Source organism: Sminthopsis crassicaudata, chromosome 3, assembly GCF_048593235.1.
Source record: "Sminthopsis crassicaudata isolate SCR6 chromosome 3, ASM4859323v1, whole genome shotgun sequence".
Lineage (NCBI taxonomy): Eukaryota > Metazoa > Chordata > Mammalia > Dasyuromorphia > Dasyuridae > Sminthopsis > Sminthopsis crassicaudata.
In genome coordinates this window covers 310,304,585-310,320,209 of record NC_133619.1, presented here as the reverse complement: position 1 = coordinate 310,320,209, position 15,625 = coordinate 310,304,585, and the positions used below count along the sequence as shown (strand labels likewise).

Below are 15,625 nucleotides of genomic sequence, written 5' to 3'. Positions count from 1 at the left end.
GTATACATATATACACATATATAGTGTGTGTGTATATGTATATGGAGATATTGTGACTTGTCCAGAGTTGTCTCAGGACAGGATTTGTAATAAGATCTTTCCTAGGGACCCATATGTGCAAAAATGTTTGTGGCAGCCCTTTTTGTAGTGGCAAGAACTGAAAACTGAGTGGATGCCCATCATTTGGAGAATGGTTGAATAAATTACAGTATATGAATGTTATGGCATATTATTGTTCTGTAAGAAATGAGTGGCAGGAGGATTTCAGAGAGGTCTGGAGAGACTTACAAGAACTGAAGCTGAGTGAAATGAGGAGAGCCAGGAGATCAATGTACACAGCAACAACAAGACTACATGAAGATCAATTCTGATGGACATGGCTCTCTTCAAGAATAAGATGATTCAAACTGATTCCAATTGTTCACTGACGAAGAAAGCCATCTATACCCAGAGATATAAACATGGGAACAGTGTGAGGACCACAACATGGCATTCTCATTCTTTCTGTTGTTGTTTGCTTGCATTTTGCTTTCTTTCAGTTTTTTTTTTTCCATCTTGATCTGATTTTTCTTGAGCAGCAAGATAACTGTATAAATATGTATACATATAATGGATTTAAAATATATTTTAACATATTGAACTTGTATTAGACTACCTGCTATCTAGGGGAGGAGATGGAGAAGAAGGGAAAATTTGGAACAGAAGGTTTTGCAAGGGTCAATGTTGAAAAATTACCCATGCATATGTTTTATAAATAAAAAGATTTAATAAAAAAAAAAGGTCTTTCCTGTTTCCAACTAACAGTATGAATCAACTACACTTGTGGCATCCTATGCCAATCTCACTTGCTTTAATTTTTTTAATTTAATAGCTAGCAATAAAAATATTCTTTTAAGATGTAATTTTAACAAAATATTATCTAAAAATGTTTCCGTTCAACTCAATGGAATTTTCAAACATTTACCACATGTCTATTATGTACCTCTACTAGGCATTGAGAAAACAAAAAACAAAGCATAACAAGAAGGTTGTATTCTATTGATACAGAACATGTAGACAAGAAAGTCTAATATAAAGTAGAGAGTGACAGGGAGTCTCAAAAGACTCTCAGAATATTTGAACTTGTCCCACAAGTTCTCTAAATTTGAACGCCCTTTCCATTGCACTATGTTTCTACTTATCAATGACTGTGTCACAGATTTTTGTGGTGAATTATATTTTCTTATGTCTGGTTTACTCATCAATACTTGTAAATGGAAGCATGAAGATATGAAATTATAGCTTTTTTTGCTAGAAAATCACTCACCAGCCCTCAATAATCCCTGAGAATTTTTGAAGAAATAAGTAGCCAGCTGCCTTCTGTGAACTCCACCTAACAGTAAGAGTCATCCTTGCGAAAGTAGTTACAAAGATTGCTTCCATAATATAAAGTAGTAGTGAATCTAATGGGGGGAATTTTATACTTTCTGCATACCCTTCTGCTCTCTTTATTTTCTATGTATTTTTTAAAATTTCTATTATAATTATTTGGAGGTTATCATAATGTATATTTTTATATATTGCCATCATTATGTCTTCTTCATCCTGCATCACTTTGTATTTGTTATTTTTTTTTAGTTATATGAGATTCTTTTGAGTGATTTTGGGTGTCCTTGAAAAGATCATGTAAAGTTATAGTCAGAATATTGTTATCTACAAACAGGAGTAGCATAGAATATTTTCATCAACAGGGAATCCCTCTTCTGTTTAGAATTTGCATAAGACTACCAACATGGTGCTGGCAAAGACTTTTGGTGAACATATGTCTCCCTGTTTGATGTCTTACATAATGCTGATACTCAGTAGATCATGTAATAAAGTTACTTCTGTGGTTGTGTCTGCCATCAAAACTTGTATGATTCTTAAAATATACAAGCAAGATGCATGGAAGTCTCCCTATTTAGGGAATTTTCTAGGACCTGAATTTTGCTTAACAATTTTTGGAGAATGGTAATCAAGAAAAAGACAAACAATGGAACCTTAATGTATTTTTTTCATTGATAATTAAAGTGTATGGCTATGAAGATATGATTTAGAAGATCTAAAAAAACTCCCTTTTCTCTTTTAATATTTTCATAAATATGTTTTCTATGTGTCTACTTGGCATAAGTTAAATTTGTTTACAGCTTACATTAATCCATTTCTCCTTTTCTTTGATTAGTTATATGATATCTGGGAATAGATTTTTGGGTTTCTAGATTATGGCCAAGACAGGAGGAGAAATAATGAAAGACTCAGACAGAAAAGTTAGCCTTCAAAAAGAGGAAGAAACATTCTTCAGCTTACAACACAGAAAAGTAACAAGGACTAGATAAGAGTGTTCAGAAATTTTGAGGTGATGAAGATGGAAGTTGAAGAACATTATGTTGGATGAATTAGATTTTTTTTACAGTAAAGTAGGCGACAAAATCATTTACTGAGAATAAGATGGCCAGAACAGTGCAGAGATCTAGTGAAAAATGGAAATAATTTAAACAGTATGAATTTATAGCTCAATTCATGAACCGTTTTTTTTTCTTTTTTTTTCATTGATTAAATTCACTGAACTCAAAACAGAAAAATGCAATAAAGTGCAGCACTCAGACTATTTCTTTTGATGTTGATCCACAACAACCAGAATATTGCACTAGATTTGAGAAACTTGGTAAAACAGAATCTATTCAAAACTATAACTTAAAACCCACTACCAAATTACTAAACAAACTAAAATGGATACATTTGTTCAAATCAAAAGAGATTTGATGAACAAAAATACCATATTAAACTGAGGGGGAAAATCTATCAGATACATGCTACTCCTACTTGCTATTATTCCACCCATCAGAGAGGATAAACACAAGAAAAAAACAAACAAACCAACAAACAAAAAAACATTCGAACAGTGAAATCATATGCAATGAATATTCCTGCCCAGTGTACATGCATGAAAGAACACATAAAGTGTTCATATTTATGGCCAGGAAAACTCATACTTGAAATCCTGCAGAAAAACTGATGTTCTAAACAAAGGCAACATACTGTTCTCTACTGTGTGTCATGAATTTCTTCTGCGTGGCATGTCTCTCTGGTGATACTGAAGTGATTGAGCTTCTCTCTTTCACTGATATTCAATAGGTTGATGACCTCATTGATTGGAGTATTTTTCTCAATAACAAAAATCATCACTTATCCATGTCTCATCAGCCTGTGTCACTCTCATTCTTGCCTTCTCGTAAATTTTCTTCAGGTGTCTACCCACCATGCTAGTAGGTTCCCTCACATCGTCTTCATGTTTCAAAGTTGCTGACAGAGCATATAGATTATCTATTATCTATTCCTTATTTTTATCACATGATCAACTTATTTTCTTTTTCTATCACAACTTTCCAATTAACATCTGCTACACTGCTTCTCCTTTGCTAATTCATTGTTTGTCATACCCATCATGAATCTCTCTATTGTTCTTTAAGTGATTCTCAATTTTTATTTCTTCAGAATCTCTAATATCTTTTTGAGTCATAGTCATGTAACAGCACCTAAGGTATACTGGCATAAAAAAGTAATATAAGATTATAAGTTAGGGTTATTAGAAGAACTCTCCATTTTCTCAAAGCTAATCCAACCATTTGAGTTAATGAGTTTGGCTTAACTATCTACCCAGGAAAAACTAAATGGATGAAGAATGATTTTTGTTCAAGACATCTGGATCTATGAAACACATATATTAGATCTTGGTCAGAGAGTAAAAATGGATCTACATTTTTAAGGCAGAAGATATTGAGCTGATTTATCTTTTGGAAGGGAGATGTTATGAAAAAGTATTTAACAAATTTCCCCTCCCTTAGAAGAATTTCAAAGACATCAAGGAAGTTATTTAGGTGGTTTTTTTTTTTTTTAGTTTGACAAGTTCAGAAATGTTTTCTGATAAGTGTAAGCAAAGAGCTTTTAATTTTCTTATCAGGACTACTTCAATACATCAGCCTTGTTTTGTCAATATGGATAATTCCTCTGAGCCTTGAAAAAATACAAATCCAGACTTGTATATCTCCACAGAGACAATCAGCAAATCACCTTTTGACAGTCTCCACAAAGGTAAACATTGCTGCTTTCTGAGTATACTGCAATTCCCCACTCCCACCCCCTGAAACTATAGGCATCTTCAGTGAGAATGTCAGAGAAAGAAAAGTACAATTTCCAATTAAAAGGATCAAGTAAAATTCCTGTAACGTGGCTTCTGTTTTGTTATGCTCCCTGTACATAAAAGATTTGTGAATAAAAGAGGGTAAATCTGAAACCTCTTCTCAATTTGTAAGCAATATCAGTATTCTTACTGAAGACTGTTACACAGCAAGGGAGGTTACAATTGATAGAAAGTCAGAAGTAAGTTCTATGATTCTAGTTTCTCTTATTATCTGTATAGTACAGACTTTTTTAGGGAGATTGGGCTAATCATTTCTTTTCTCTGTTTTTTAATTCCCTTTCTACTTTTTTTCAAGCCTGCTACATCTTTATTAGCCTGGGATGGAACTCCAAAGGTTGGATCGTATTCTCTTTTAATATTTAATATGAATAAATGCATCTATTATATTTTTATAATTTATTATTATTGTTTGCTATATTATATGTAACTATTAACTATTTATTATGAGTAAATGTATCAGATTTTCTTTTTGTCATCCAGTCCTCCACTGAGGACTTCTGGCATGGCAGACAATTTCACTAGCTATAGGTAATAACTCAGTCTGTGGTTGACATTCTGTCTGTGAGCTCTCCCTCATTGAAAATCCAATGCACTTGAATCTAATGGGGAGCAGAGTTTGAGTTATGTGCAAAAGGTTCAAGTTAAAACTTGTTATCCTAAAAATACTCATGTCCCAAAAGCAAAAGAAAGATCCAAATAGTTGATAAACATGTAAAAATTCCACAGTGAAAGACAGACCTTTTCGAAGGTGCATTTGAGCCTTGAAAATGGACAGAATGTTTTGAGAGGCAGTAAGTAACTTAGGGACTTGAGAACAAAGAGCCAGAATTGTCTGTGTGGTGGAATTAGTCCTGGATATCTACTCTTTTGCAATTAAAGACTGCATTCTCTCTGTGTACAGTGGTGACCACTGACCAGAAGTAAACCTACTTGTTTCACTATAATAATTGATCCATATTTGGTCAGGTACTGGCCACTGAAGCTTATTATTCAATTTCTAACAAGCTTTTTTCAGAGTCAGTGACTCAGAACACTGCCCGTCCTTTCCACCACTGGATTTTTGTTTTCTGTCGGCACTCAACCAACACTTGGTAGAATGGATAGATGGAAAGGATAAATGTTTTGGATAGAGGATAACTGTCCTAAATTTCTACATTATGTTGGCATACAATATGAGCCAACATGTGCATAATGCTCTCAGGTTTGCAAGGCTTTGAGCAAACCTTTTTCTCATTTTACTCTTATAACAATTTTGTGAGGCAGATCAGTAAGTCAGTCACTCAACAAGCATTTATTAAATGCTTACTATGTTCTATGGACTATGGATATAATACAAGCAGAAAGAGTGAGTCTCTGATTTCAAGGAACTTAGATTTCAAGAATTCATCAATAGAAAAAAAGGCCCTGTCTGTTTTGATCTAGAACCTAGAAGACGTGAGTTCTACCTCAAATACTATCCGTATGACTAAGTCGCATTTTGTGGCTCATTTTCCCCATCTATAAAATGGGAAGTTTGGAATTGATCCTTTTTAAGATCCCTTCCAGTTCAAAATCTAGGATCCTATGCAAGTGGGGCTCAGAGCCATTAAATAAAAGTCTCAGCATCAGGTAGCACCTAAGTATTGGAGGAAGAACTTGAACTCTGATCTTCTTGACTGCAATTCATAATAACACTGAGCCACCTCTCTAAATGGAAGCCTAGCATATAAGATTCCACACACCTGCTTGTCTCTTGAGTCAGTGCTTATAATGTGGCAATTGACTTGGCTGGTGCCCCAGATTCCACAGCAATTAGAAGGTTTTCACAAAGACCCAGATAAAGCAAGAATGTGGAAAGCAATAGATCTTTACTATATGTATTCCATTTCTAAAACAGAGCTTAGATAGACATATCACCCAGGACAGGATTATAAAAGAAAATAGGGATTTAACATAAAGGATGCAACCATGTTAGTCACGAGAAAGGTAGTCACTGGGATCTCAGGGGTGTTGGATTTTAAGTTACAGCAAGAGAAACAATAAGGATCCCTTATGAGGTCACTAGAAAGGTTGCATTAGACATACTCAGGTATTTAAATTCTACCTCTTTGTTCTCATTGATTTGTAAGTTGCCTGAATTCTTCTTTTCTTCTTTTTTTTTTTAACCAAAAAAGAACAGTTCACTAATCAACAACATTTTTAAAAGAATTTGAGGCCCAAAGCCTATTTCTATACCATTCCCTTACCCTTCTAACCATCCTCTTTCCTCCTTCATCTATACTTTCCTTGTTTCCAGTCAATCAAAGCTAATTTAGGGATCTTTGACAGTTCAAAGATTAAGATAACAGTGGTGGTAGGAGTGATCATGATGGTAGTGGGGTGGAGGGGAAGAGAAGAACAAGAAGAAAGAAGAAAGAAAAAGGAGGAGAAGAAGGAGGAGGAGGAGGAAGAGGAGGAGAAGAAGGAGGAGGAAGAGGAGAAGGAAGAGAAGGAGGAGGAAGAGGAGGAGGAAGAGGAGAAGAGGAGAAGGAAGAGAAGGAGGAGGAGGAGGAGAAGGAAGAGGAGAAGGAGAAGAAGAAGAAGAGGAAGAGGAAGAGGAAGAAGAAGAAGAAGAAGAAGAAGAAGAAGAAGAAGAAGAAGAAGAAGAAGAAGAAGAAGAAGAAGAAGAAGAAGAAGAAGAAAAAGAAGAAGAAGAAGAAGAAGAAGAAGAAGAAGAAGAAGAAGAAAAAGAAGAAGAAGAAGAAGAAGAAGAAGAAGAAGAAGAAGAAGAAGAAGAAGAAGAAGAAGAAGAAGAAGAAGAAGAAGAAGAAGAAGAAGAAGAAGAAGACGACGACAGGAGGAAGAAGATGAGTAAACGGAGAAGAAAAGAAAGGAAAGGAAAAGAAGGAATGATAATTATAATAATAAAATAATTTATATAACACCCTAAGGTTTCCAAAGCATTTTGCATCTATTCTCTCTCTTGGTCCTCACAACAATCCTATCAAATAGATACTATTACATCCCATCATATAAATGATGAAACCACTTTAGAAAGATGTTAAATAATTTGTTCCAGACTAAATAAGAATTTAAACTTAAATTTTAACTTTAATTCTAATCCTCTATCCATTTTTCAATCTAGCTGTCTCTAGTAGTTAAATGAGAGTCAACAACTATGTGTTTTTATAATATGATGATCACCAGACCTTAAACCTACCTTCTAAAATTCTCCAGAATTTATCATCTACAGTATTTCTATGCACTAAGAATTACTGGTACTAGCATATGACATAATATAACTTTGGACCCATGCACTTTCGTAGCTTCCCATCCTCTTGCCTCTTAGGATATTTTAGCGCTATATCATCTTTATAACTCAGCTTCTTTATTATGGATTATGTCTCCCAAATAGAATACACATTCCTTAAGAGAAGAATGTTGTCTTTCTTTTTTGACCACAGCACTTATCCTGGTGATTTTTATACCAATAAATAATCTTTTCATGTATTGATTTATATGTCATAACTGAAAAAATTAAGCCAGGTTTAAGGGGATTCTGTAAAACCCAATACTTATTTCTAACTTTAGAAGCAGGAAGCCATTTTTCACAGTTAATACATATTGTTGATTCATTAATTATAAATGCACTTGGCTTAAATGCTCTTGAAGAAAACTAGTGAGAACAAGGAAAGTTATATAGTCTCTATAGATTATAGACATATATTAGAGAACATCAGCAAAGTTATCTAAAAAATAATACAAACACCTTGTTCTAACAAATGTGTTGAAGATATAAAATGTGCGATAGAGAAAGCTAGGCGCCATTTAATGTTCCCTGAAAAGAATTTCTGCATTTTAACCTCTCCAATAACAATATTGATTAATTAAATATTATGTACAATGCTGCTAGGTTCTGGTAATATAAAAACTCACATTATCTTTCTCATCATTTTTCTAATACATGAAATTTTAAGAGCTCAAATTCATTCATCAATTGAAATACATAATAACATTAATAACTAATACCTATATATAGTTCCTAAAAGTTTAAATTTATAATCTCATTTGATTTGATGATCACAACTCTGTGAGATAGGTGTTATTATTATTCCCATTTTATAATTGGGAAAACTGAGCCATAGAGAGTTTGTAAGTTGCCCAGAGACAACAACTAGTACCTGAAGAAAGAACAAATCTTCCTAACTCTGAGTCCTGCAGTCTATCCACTAACTAATGCATACTACATAATCCATAATGTATAATTCATACATACATCTATGTATATATATGCGATATACACATTTGAATATATAATTATATATAACTCATTTTATAACTATAAATTTGTTTAAATATACAGAAATAATTCTCAATAGTCAGTTGAATTTGGCCATCACCATAATTTGCCCACCTCAGAGCCAGAGTAATGGATTTGGAATCAAAAGAACCAGGATTTAGAATTTTCCTCTCATTCATACTAATTTTATAGCTTCTAGACCATCCACTTATACTCTCTGACCCTCAGTTTCCTCATATGTAAAATGCAGGTAATTAGAACTAGAGTATAGACTTTTCCAGGTTGTTGTGGGGCTCAGATATAATAATCTAGGTAAAGCACTTTGCAGATCTCAAAGTCAGATCAATGAATATCAAGGATTACTGGTATCAGTTGAGGGAACTGAAACTTAGGGAGTTTAGGTGATTTGCTCAATGTCCCCTTCCTACTATGAATCTAAATCCTTTAACTCCAAATCAAATGCCATTACCAGGTGTTTTGCTCCCTTAACTTAAGTTCTGGATACAAGCTGTCTAAGAAAAAGAGAAAATATGCTTCCCTTCCTTCTTTGAAAAGGTGAAGGACTCTGGCTATCGAACAATGCAGCCTAAGAGCAGTACAGTGGAAAAAAACATTGACTCTAGAGTTGGAAAACTTGGTTTCATATCCTACCTTTGATATTTGCTACCTGTGTGGTCTTGGGAAAGTAAATTCTCTGAGATTTATTTTTTCTTCTGTAAAACAAGGAAGGGTTAGAGTGGATGGCACCTGAAATCCTTTCCAGCTCGAAGTAAATGGTTCTGTGACTATCAAAATCTGGTGATGTATTTGAATGAACTGCTTTCTACACTCTCCTCTCTTTTAATTCTTTAATTATTTTTCATAATTCCTGTTTTTTGTTTATTATTTGCTATTCTTTTTAAAAATAAAGTATGGCTTAAAGATGATATAAAATTAAAGATATCAATACTTTTATTGTCTGGCTTCTTACAAAATTCAAATATGCCAAAAAAGATGACATCCTTTAAGAAGGCATAGCTTATTTATACTTGAAGGTAGTGACACATTTCAGAACCTTTCTGCAGGATGGGTTTTGTCTGGAGAGTTTGATGACATATTTATGTACAGGAAGAAAGATCTTTACAGAGGGATCAGATGCTACCAACTTAGAATCATAGAATCTTTGATCAGAAAGGAATCATTTTGGACATTGGGAATTTGATTTAGAGGATGCTGTTATAGGATAATTGTACCTCTAACTACTTTTTACAGAGCTTTTCTTTTCTCATCATTCATTTACTCAATAAACATCTAAATGTCAATCACGTACATTTTTAGGCTATTACAAAGAATCCATGCTGCCTGTGTCTACTATGTATGTTCACCTGGGTTTTATAAAAATAGCTTACAAGGAGGCATAAATAAATACCTCAGAATTGACTATTCCTCTCAAAGAGAGACTGATTTTTGCCATGAGTGGAGCAGAAGTGACCATCAGATTCGAATTATAACTATCTGCTCTTCTAAATATCACTGATTTTAGGTTTTAAAGTTTCTAGCTTGCCTGCTTACTAGTCCTTAAAGCTCTGAGATTTACATTATCTCTTAGCTTGACTCACTACCAAATGCTTATTGTGCAAAAGACTATCACAAACAGTAAATACTTAGTTCAATCCATTTACCAAAGCAGATTAAAAAAAAAAAAAACTTCCCCAAATTAGAAAAGTTCTATGTATTAAAGCATCCAAGAAAATACATGCATGATTAGCCCCAGAAAAACATCTGTTAATTATCTATAAACCCCAACCAGCTTAACCTGGGGCCATCCTCCAAGACATGTTTGTCCTTCCCTGTCTTTGTGCTATTGGTGGCTGGGTTTTATTTCCTCCAAGGGAACAATATACCTGTTGGTCCTGATCTTTTAGTCAAAATTACAAGAGACAAATGAGTCCTTCACTGTCAGAGAGGTATGTGATTAGCATACCTGAATGCCAACCTATTTTTTCTAGTATAAGCAATTACTTCCCCCCATTCCAGTGTATCAATAACAATGATCTCTCCTCTTCTCATTGTGATTGCTGACCTTACTATGGCCAGAGTGACCTGTTTTGTGCATCACTGTTAATAAACTGCTTATGCTTAGAAAATACATGAGTGAATGGGGTCTTCATATGAAAGCAAGATGACATCTCAGCTCAACAAAGCAAGAATCCATCCCCCATAGGGAAATTCCCCAACTTTCTAGAGAGACAACCTAGAAATAATGGACACTTTGAGGTGCAGGCTTTTCCTATCTATCTGCTATTTCCAAAATCTGTCTTTCTCCTTATGTTTGGAGTCAATCTCTAAGAGAATCTAAAGCCACAACTATCTTTTCTCAAAGCAGGCATAGAGTCTCTAAACTCTCACACCAATTCTACCCTCATTTAAGCAGATTCACATCAGAAGTTTTCCCACCAATTTGGAATCACATTTCAAAGCAGAACACAGCTGCTTTTCCCCAACTCAACTTGTGTGGTAGTTGAATTACAATATCTTATCATGATTAACTCCAGATCAACTAAAATGGTTAAAATGACATTTATTCTCCCCCAGTTTTTTAAATAAAAATGCTTCAAAATACTTTACAGAGTATATATGTAAAACTTTTTTTCCTGCTTGATACCTCCTACCATGAGCTTACTGGTAACATTTATAATTGAGACTCTCTGAAGATCTGGTAAAAGCATTTGGAGAGATAAAAACCAAATTTAATTGAAATTTGTTTCCTAAAAATAAATATAATATCTGTTTAACTTGTGATATTATGTTACATGGTATTTGTACTATTTGATTCTGAGAATAATTATGATTTATATTTTTAAATGAAGATTTTTGATTGACTATAGCTATGACATATAGTGGTATTTTTAAAACATATGAGAATGGACAGACTTATTCTATGCTGCTTCAAAGAAATCAAGGAGAGCCAATAACAGAAGTGAAGGTTCATACATTAAGATAACTTTATAATGCTTAGATTGTCCAACAAAAGAAATAGATTACAGGGTGGTATAATACGAAGATACTGAATTTCTAGTCAGATTTGAACCCAGAATTTGGGATCTAATCTCAGATCTACTACTTATTCTATCTATATGTTTTTGGACAAGTCATTTAATCTTTCTTAGCCTTGGTTTCCTTATCTATTAAATGAGATGACTCGGCTATTTGGCTTCTTTTTAAAATTTATTTTATTTTTAATTCATGGAATAAACAAGCATTTCCATAACTTATCATAATAAAAAAGGTGATTTCACATAAAATTGTAAATACATCACATGTAACTTGCTGTTCTCTTCAAATAAACAATAAAATTAGAGTTTAATTTTTTCCTTCTTTCAATGTCCTACCAGATCTAAATGAATGACTTTTTTTCAATTAAAAATATACTTGTCACTAAAAACTTTAAAATAGAGTCTGGAAAAGCATCTATGATAGGTATAATGGAAGGGTTTCCTGAATTGGACGAGATTTTGAAGGAGAAATATAATAGGTCTGTTCCAATTTCAATTTTGTGGTTCTACAATTATGTCAGTCCCCCAACTTGAACTCATATATTCCAATTCCAGTGGGTTGAAGCCAATCTCCCTATGCTGTTTATTCTTACAGCATTTAGTCGTACTTGAATTAGGGCTCACAATTCTGGGGTTTGTGGTTAAAGTTGAATGTTTCTATCTCTTGACCACATTTCCAAATATAGCTGATTTATCAGCTCTCATCAACAGTACTTGATCTTCCAAAAAAGGAAAAATCCATGTTTCCTTCATGCTCAGCAGTTAAAAGACTGGGAACTGGTCCCTCAGGGAGGCCTTAAAGCAAATTATTATTCAGTTCAGTCACTACTGCCATATTTTATTTCTCCTCCTATTCTGGCCAGGGAATAAACTGATGACAACTTGAGCAAGTACTTTAAATCACATTTTACTGAAGGGAGTCCAACATTATTCTGGTGAATGGTTGGCCATCTGCTGGTAAGAGTACCTTAAAGTTCATTCTTTATGGTAGGTACTCCTGCTCTACTCTCTCCAGTTACTCCTCTTATTTTGGGAACTTTATCTTAGGGTTGAATTGCCCTAGCTGTGAGTGATTGAAAGTTCATCTCAATTCATTATATATAGCCAACCTTAGACCATGCTTCATATTACAATTGGCCATCCACTATCATACATTGGCAGATCCAAATTATGAATATTGCTATCAGATCTGTAATTCTGTGAGTCTAAGCCCCTTCCCTTCCTTTTATCTTCCTTTCACTCCTGCAATGGGAATAACAAGCAAAGCCACATTATTATCACTTTTGGAAAGGGGATGACAATATACTGTCTTATGGTTCCATTCTTTTTTCTTCTGTATATACCAAAATTCCCTTTCCTGATCACCATTCTTCAAACTGTATGTGAGTGTATTCTTATAGGAATATAAACTTTTTGAGGGTAGAGACCGCCTCACTTCTGTAATTGTAGCATCTAGCATAGGTCCTGGCCCATAATTGGTAGCTAAGAAATGCTTGTTAATTGGTTGGTCCTTAGATCTCATGACATGACTTCAGAAGAGCCAAGAAAACACCCTCACTCCAAAAATTCCTCTCTCACTTAGCTTGCTACTGCCTGAAATTCTACAATTCCAAGTTTTCTCCTTTGGCTTAAGAATTTATTTGGTGATTCAAGCTAGTTCCAATGGTCTTGTGTTTGACAGAGCCATCTGCACACAGAGAGAGGATTGTGAAGACTGAATAAGGATTACAACACAGTATTTTCACCTTTTTGTTGTTTGCTTGCATTTTGTTTTCTTTCTCATTTTTCCTTTTTTTTCTGAGGCAAGTGGGATTAAGTGACTTGCCCAGGCTCACAAGCTAGGAAGTGTTAAGTGTCTGAGACCATATTATTTTTTTTTCTTTTTGATCTGGTTTTTCTTGTGATGCAAGATATTTGTGGAAATCCGTATAGAAGAACTGCACATGTTTAACATTGAATTACTTGACTTCTAGGGAGGAGGTGGGGTGAAGAGAGGAAAAAATTTAGAAAACATTTTGTAAGGGTGAATGTTGAAAATTATCCATATATATATTTTTTTTTTGAAAGAAAAAAGCTTTAATTTAAAAAAAAGAATTTATTTATTTGGGCATGATCATGGAAGCTGAGGTTTCTGTCAATCTGCTAGGGATCTATGAACTTCATGATACTGATCAGGTGTCTAGACTAAATCTAGCATCAATATGATGAAACCATAGGAGTGGGATAGAGGTTGGGATGGGTCCTTGCTTGCATTAAAGGAACAAATCAACCCAGTTCAGAAATAGAGCAAGTCAAAACTTCTAGGGGATAAGTAGTGGGAGCTGGCAGTGAATTGTTTCTGCAGGTTCACTGAGTGACATAAGAAAACCCAATCTTAAATTTAAAAAATATTTTTTGTCTGTAAAAATGTAAATACTCCTAGAATAAGTAGCATATTTGTGCCTTAATGTGAACAATTGGATCACATTCTTTTCTGAGAATAAGAATTTTTTTTAGGGAGAGAGACAATGAAGGTGAAAAACATCTTTATTTCCCCTAAGGGGGACAAAGAAAAGACTGATGACAAAATTATTGCCTTTATAGAGCCAGCCTTGCATGGGACAGACTCCTGTAATGACCTTGAGCTATTCATTTAGCAATTTCCTGTCTCAGATAATATTCTAAAGAACACCAAGATATTCTTGCCACAGAGTATGGAATAGACAATAACATGTAAAGATACTGTCCCTGTCCCAGACCCTTTAAACTTTTGGCTAGCTTTAGCTACTTATAAAAATATCAGGAATTCAGTTATACAGGAAGCAGATATGATGACCTTAATTTCCTTCCAACTAGTCTCCTATTTGACTCTGCTTTCTCCACTATTCATTTACTAGAGAGAATAGAAATTTCTAGAGTTAAAACTCCCCAGAATTAAATATTAGGCAATTAATTGGTGAAGCTAATTAATATAATTGATAAGAGTACCAAGCCTAGGGTCAGGAAGATGTGTCTTCCTGAGTTGAAATCTGCCTTCAGAAATTTATTAGCTGTGTGATCCTGAAATCACTTAACCTTGTTTGCTCAGTTTCCTCATCTGTTAAATGATTTGGAAAAGAAAATGGCTCCAGTGTCTTCATCAAGAAAATCCCTAATGGGGTCACAAAGAGTTGGATACAACTAAAAAATGACTTAACAACAACAACAATAAAGGGAAAATTAATGTCTAATTGGAGAGTGATCTTCAGATATGGAAATTAAGGATATATACTCACCAGCAGTTAGGATGATGTGACTTGGAACCACCAGTCTCTTTGACAGAAATTCTAGTCCCTCATTAGGAAAATAAATCTGGAGTAGAATTTGCTCTTGGTTTTTAAAAGTTTGGTCCTACAACTTGGAATTTCCTGTTTGGGAAAATGGCAGATCTCAGTAGCTGAAACTTTTGAGTAAACATGATAAAAGGATTTTTCTGTACTATAAGGATAATCCTGCCTTTTCTAAGAGAGGTAGAAAAAGCTTACATAATATATATGCTATGAAAGCATTAAAGTGCTTATCCTTCATTGAAGAAAAAGTAATCAAATGTTTCAGCCAAAGCAAAAGCTGAAACAATGGGAGCAAAGATGGGAGTAAAGATGGGAGCAGCATATTGAAACCCTAGGAAAAAACATATAAAACCTTCCTAGAGTATTGCTGGAAGTATGAACAACTCTTCCAAATGTGTGTCTGTTCATATGCATTGCCTGTTTTTCCATTTTTCTTTACATATTCTCTATTTTTTGGTGAAAGAATATGTCCCATATTTATGAATGATTCGTTTTATTGTTCCTTCCTTTCTATGTTGCTGAATTCCTCTTCTAGAAGGTTTACTAGAACCATAAAATTTTCTAAAATAATTGGAATGAAAATAAGGGGAGGAGTGTTAGGAATATGAGGTTATATGAGAAAGTCAAACAAGCATCATGGATATATATCAGAATTATTTGTTATTAATCAGTCAAAAAGTATTCATTATGCATCTAGTGTGACAGACACTGTACTTAACAATAAAGTTGCAAATTAAAATAAGAATTGAAATTATACCTGTACTTAAGGAAAGGACATAAACCTTTTGTAAGCACCTATAATGTG

At 34.0% G+C, this 15,625-nt stretch overlaps 1 long non-coding RNA gene across 2 annotated transcripts in view; it reads right to left on the bottom strand.

Moving 5' to 3' along the window:
* Positions 1-14,826, bottom strand: part of LOC141559526 (uncharacterized) — a 139,916-nt gene extending 125,090 nt beyond the window's left edge. For both annotated transcript variants that reach the window (XR_012487460.1, XR_012487459.1), the window contains exon 1: positions 14,767-14,826. This is a non-coding gene — a long non-coding RNA (uncharacterized LOC141559526). The remainder of the gene's footprint in view (positions 1-14,766) is intronic.
* Between the last annotated feature and the right edge of the window lie 799 nt (positions 14,827-15,625).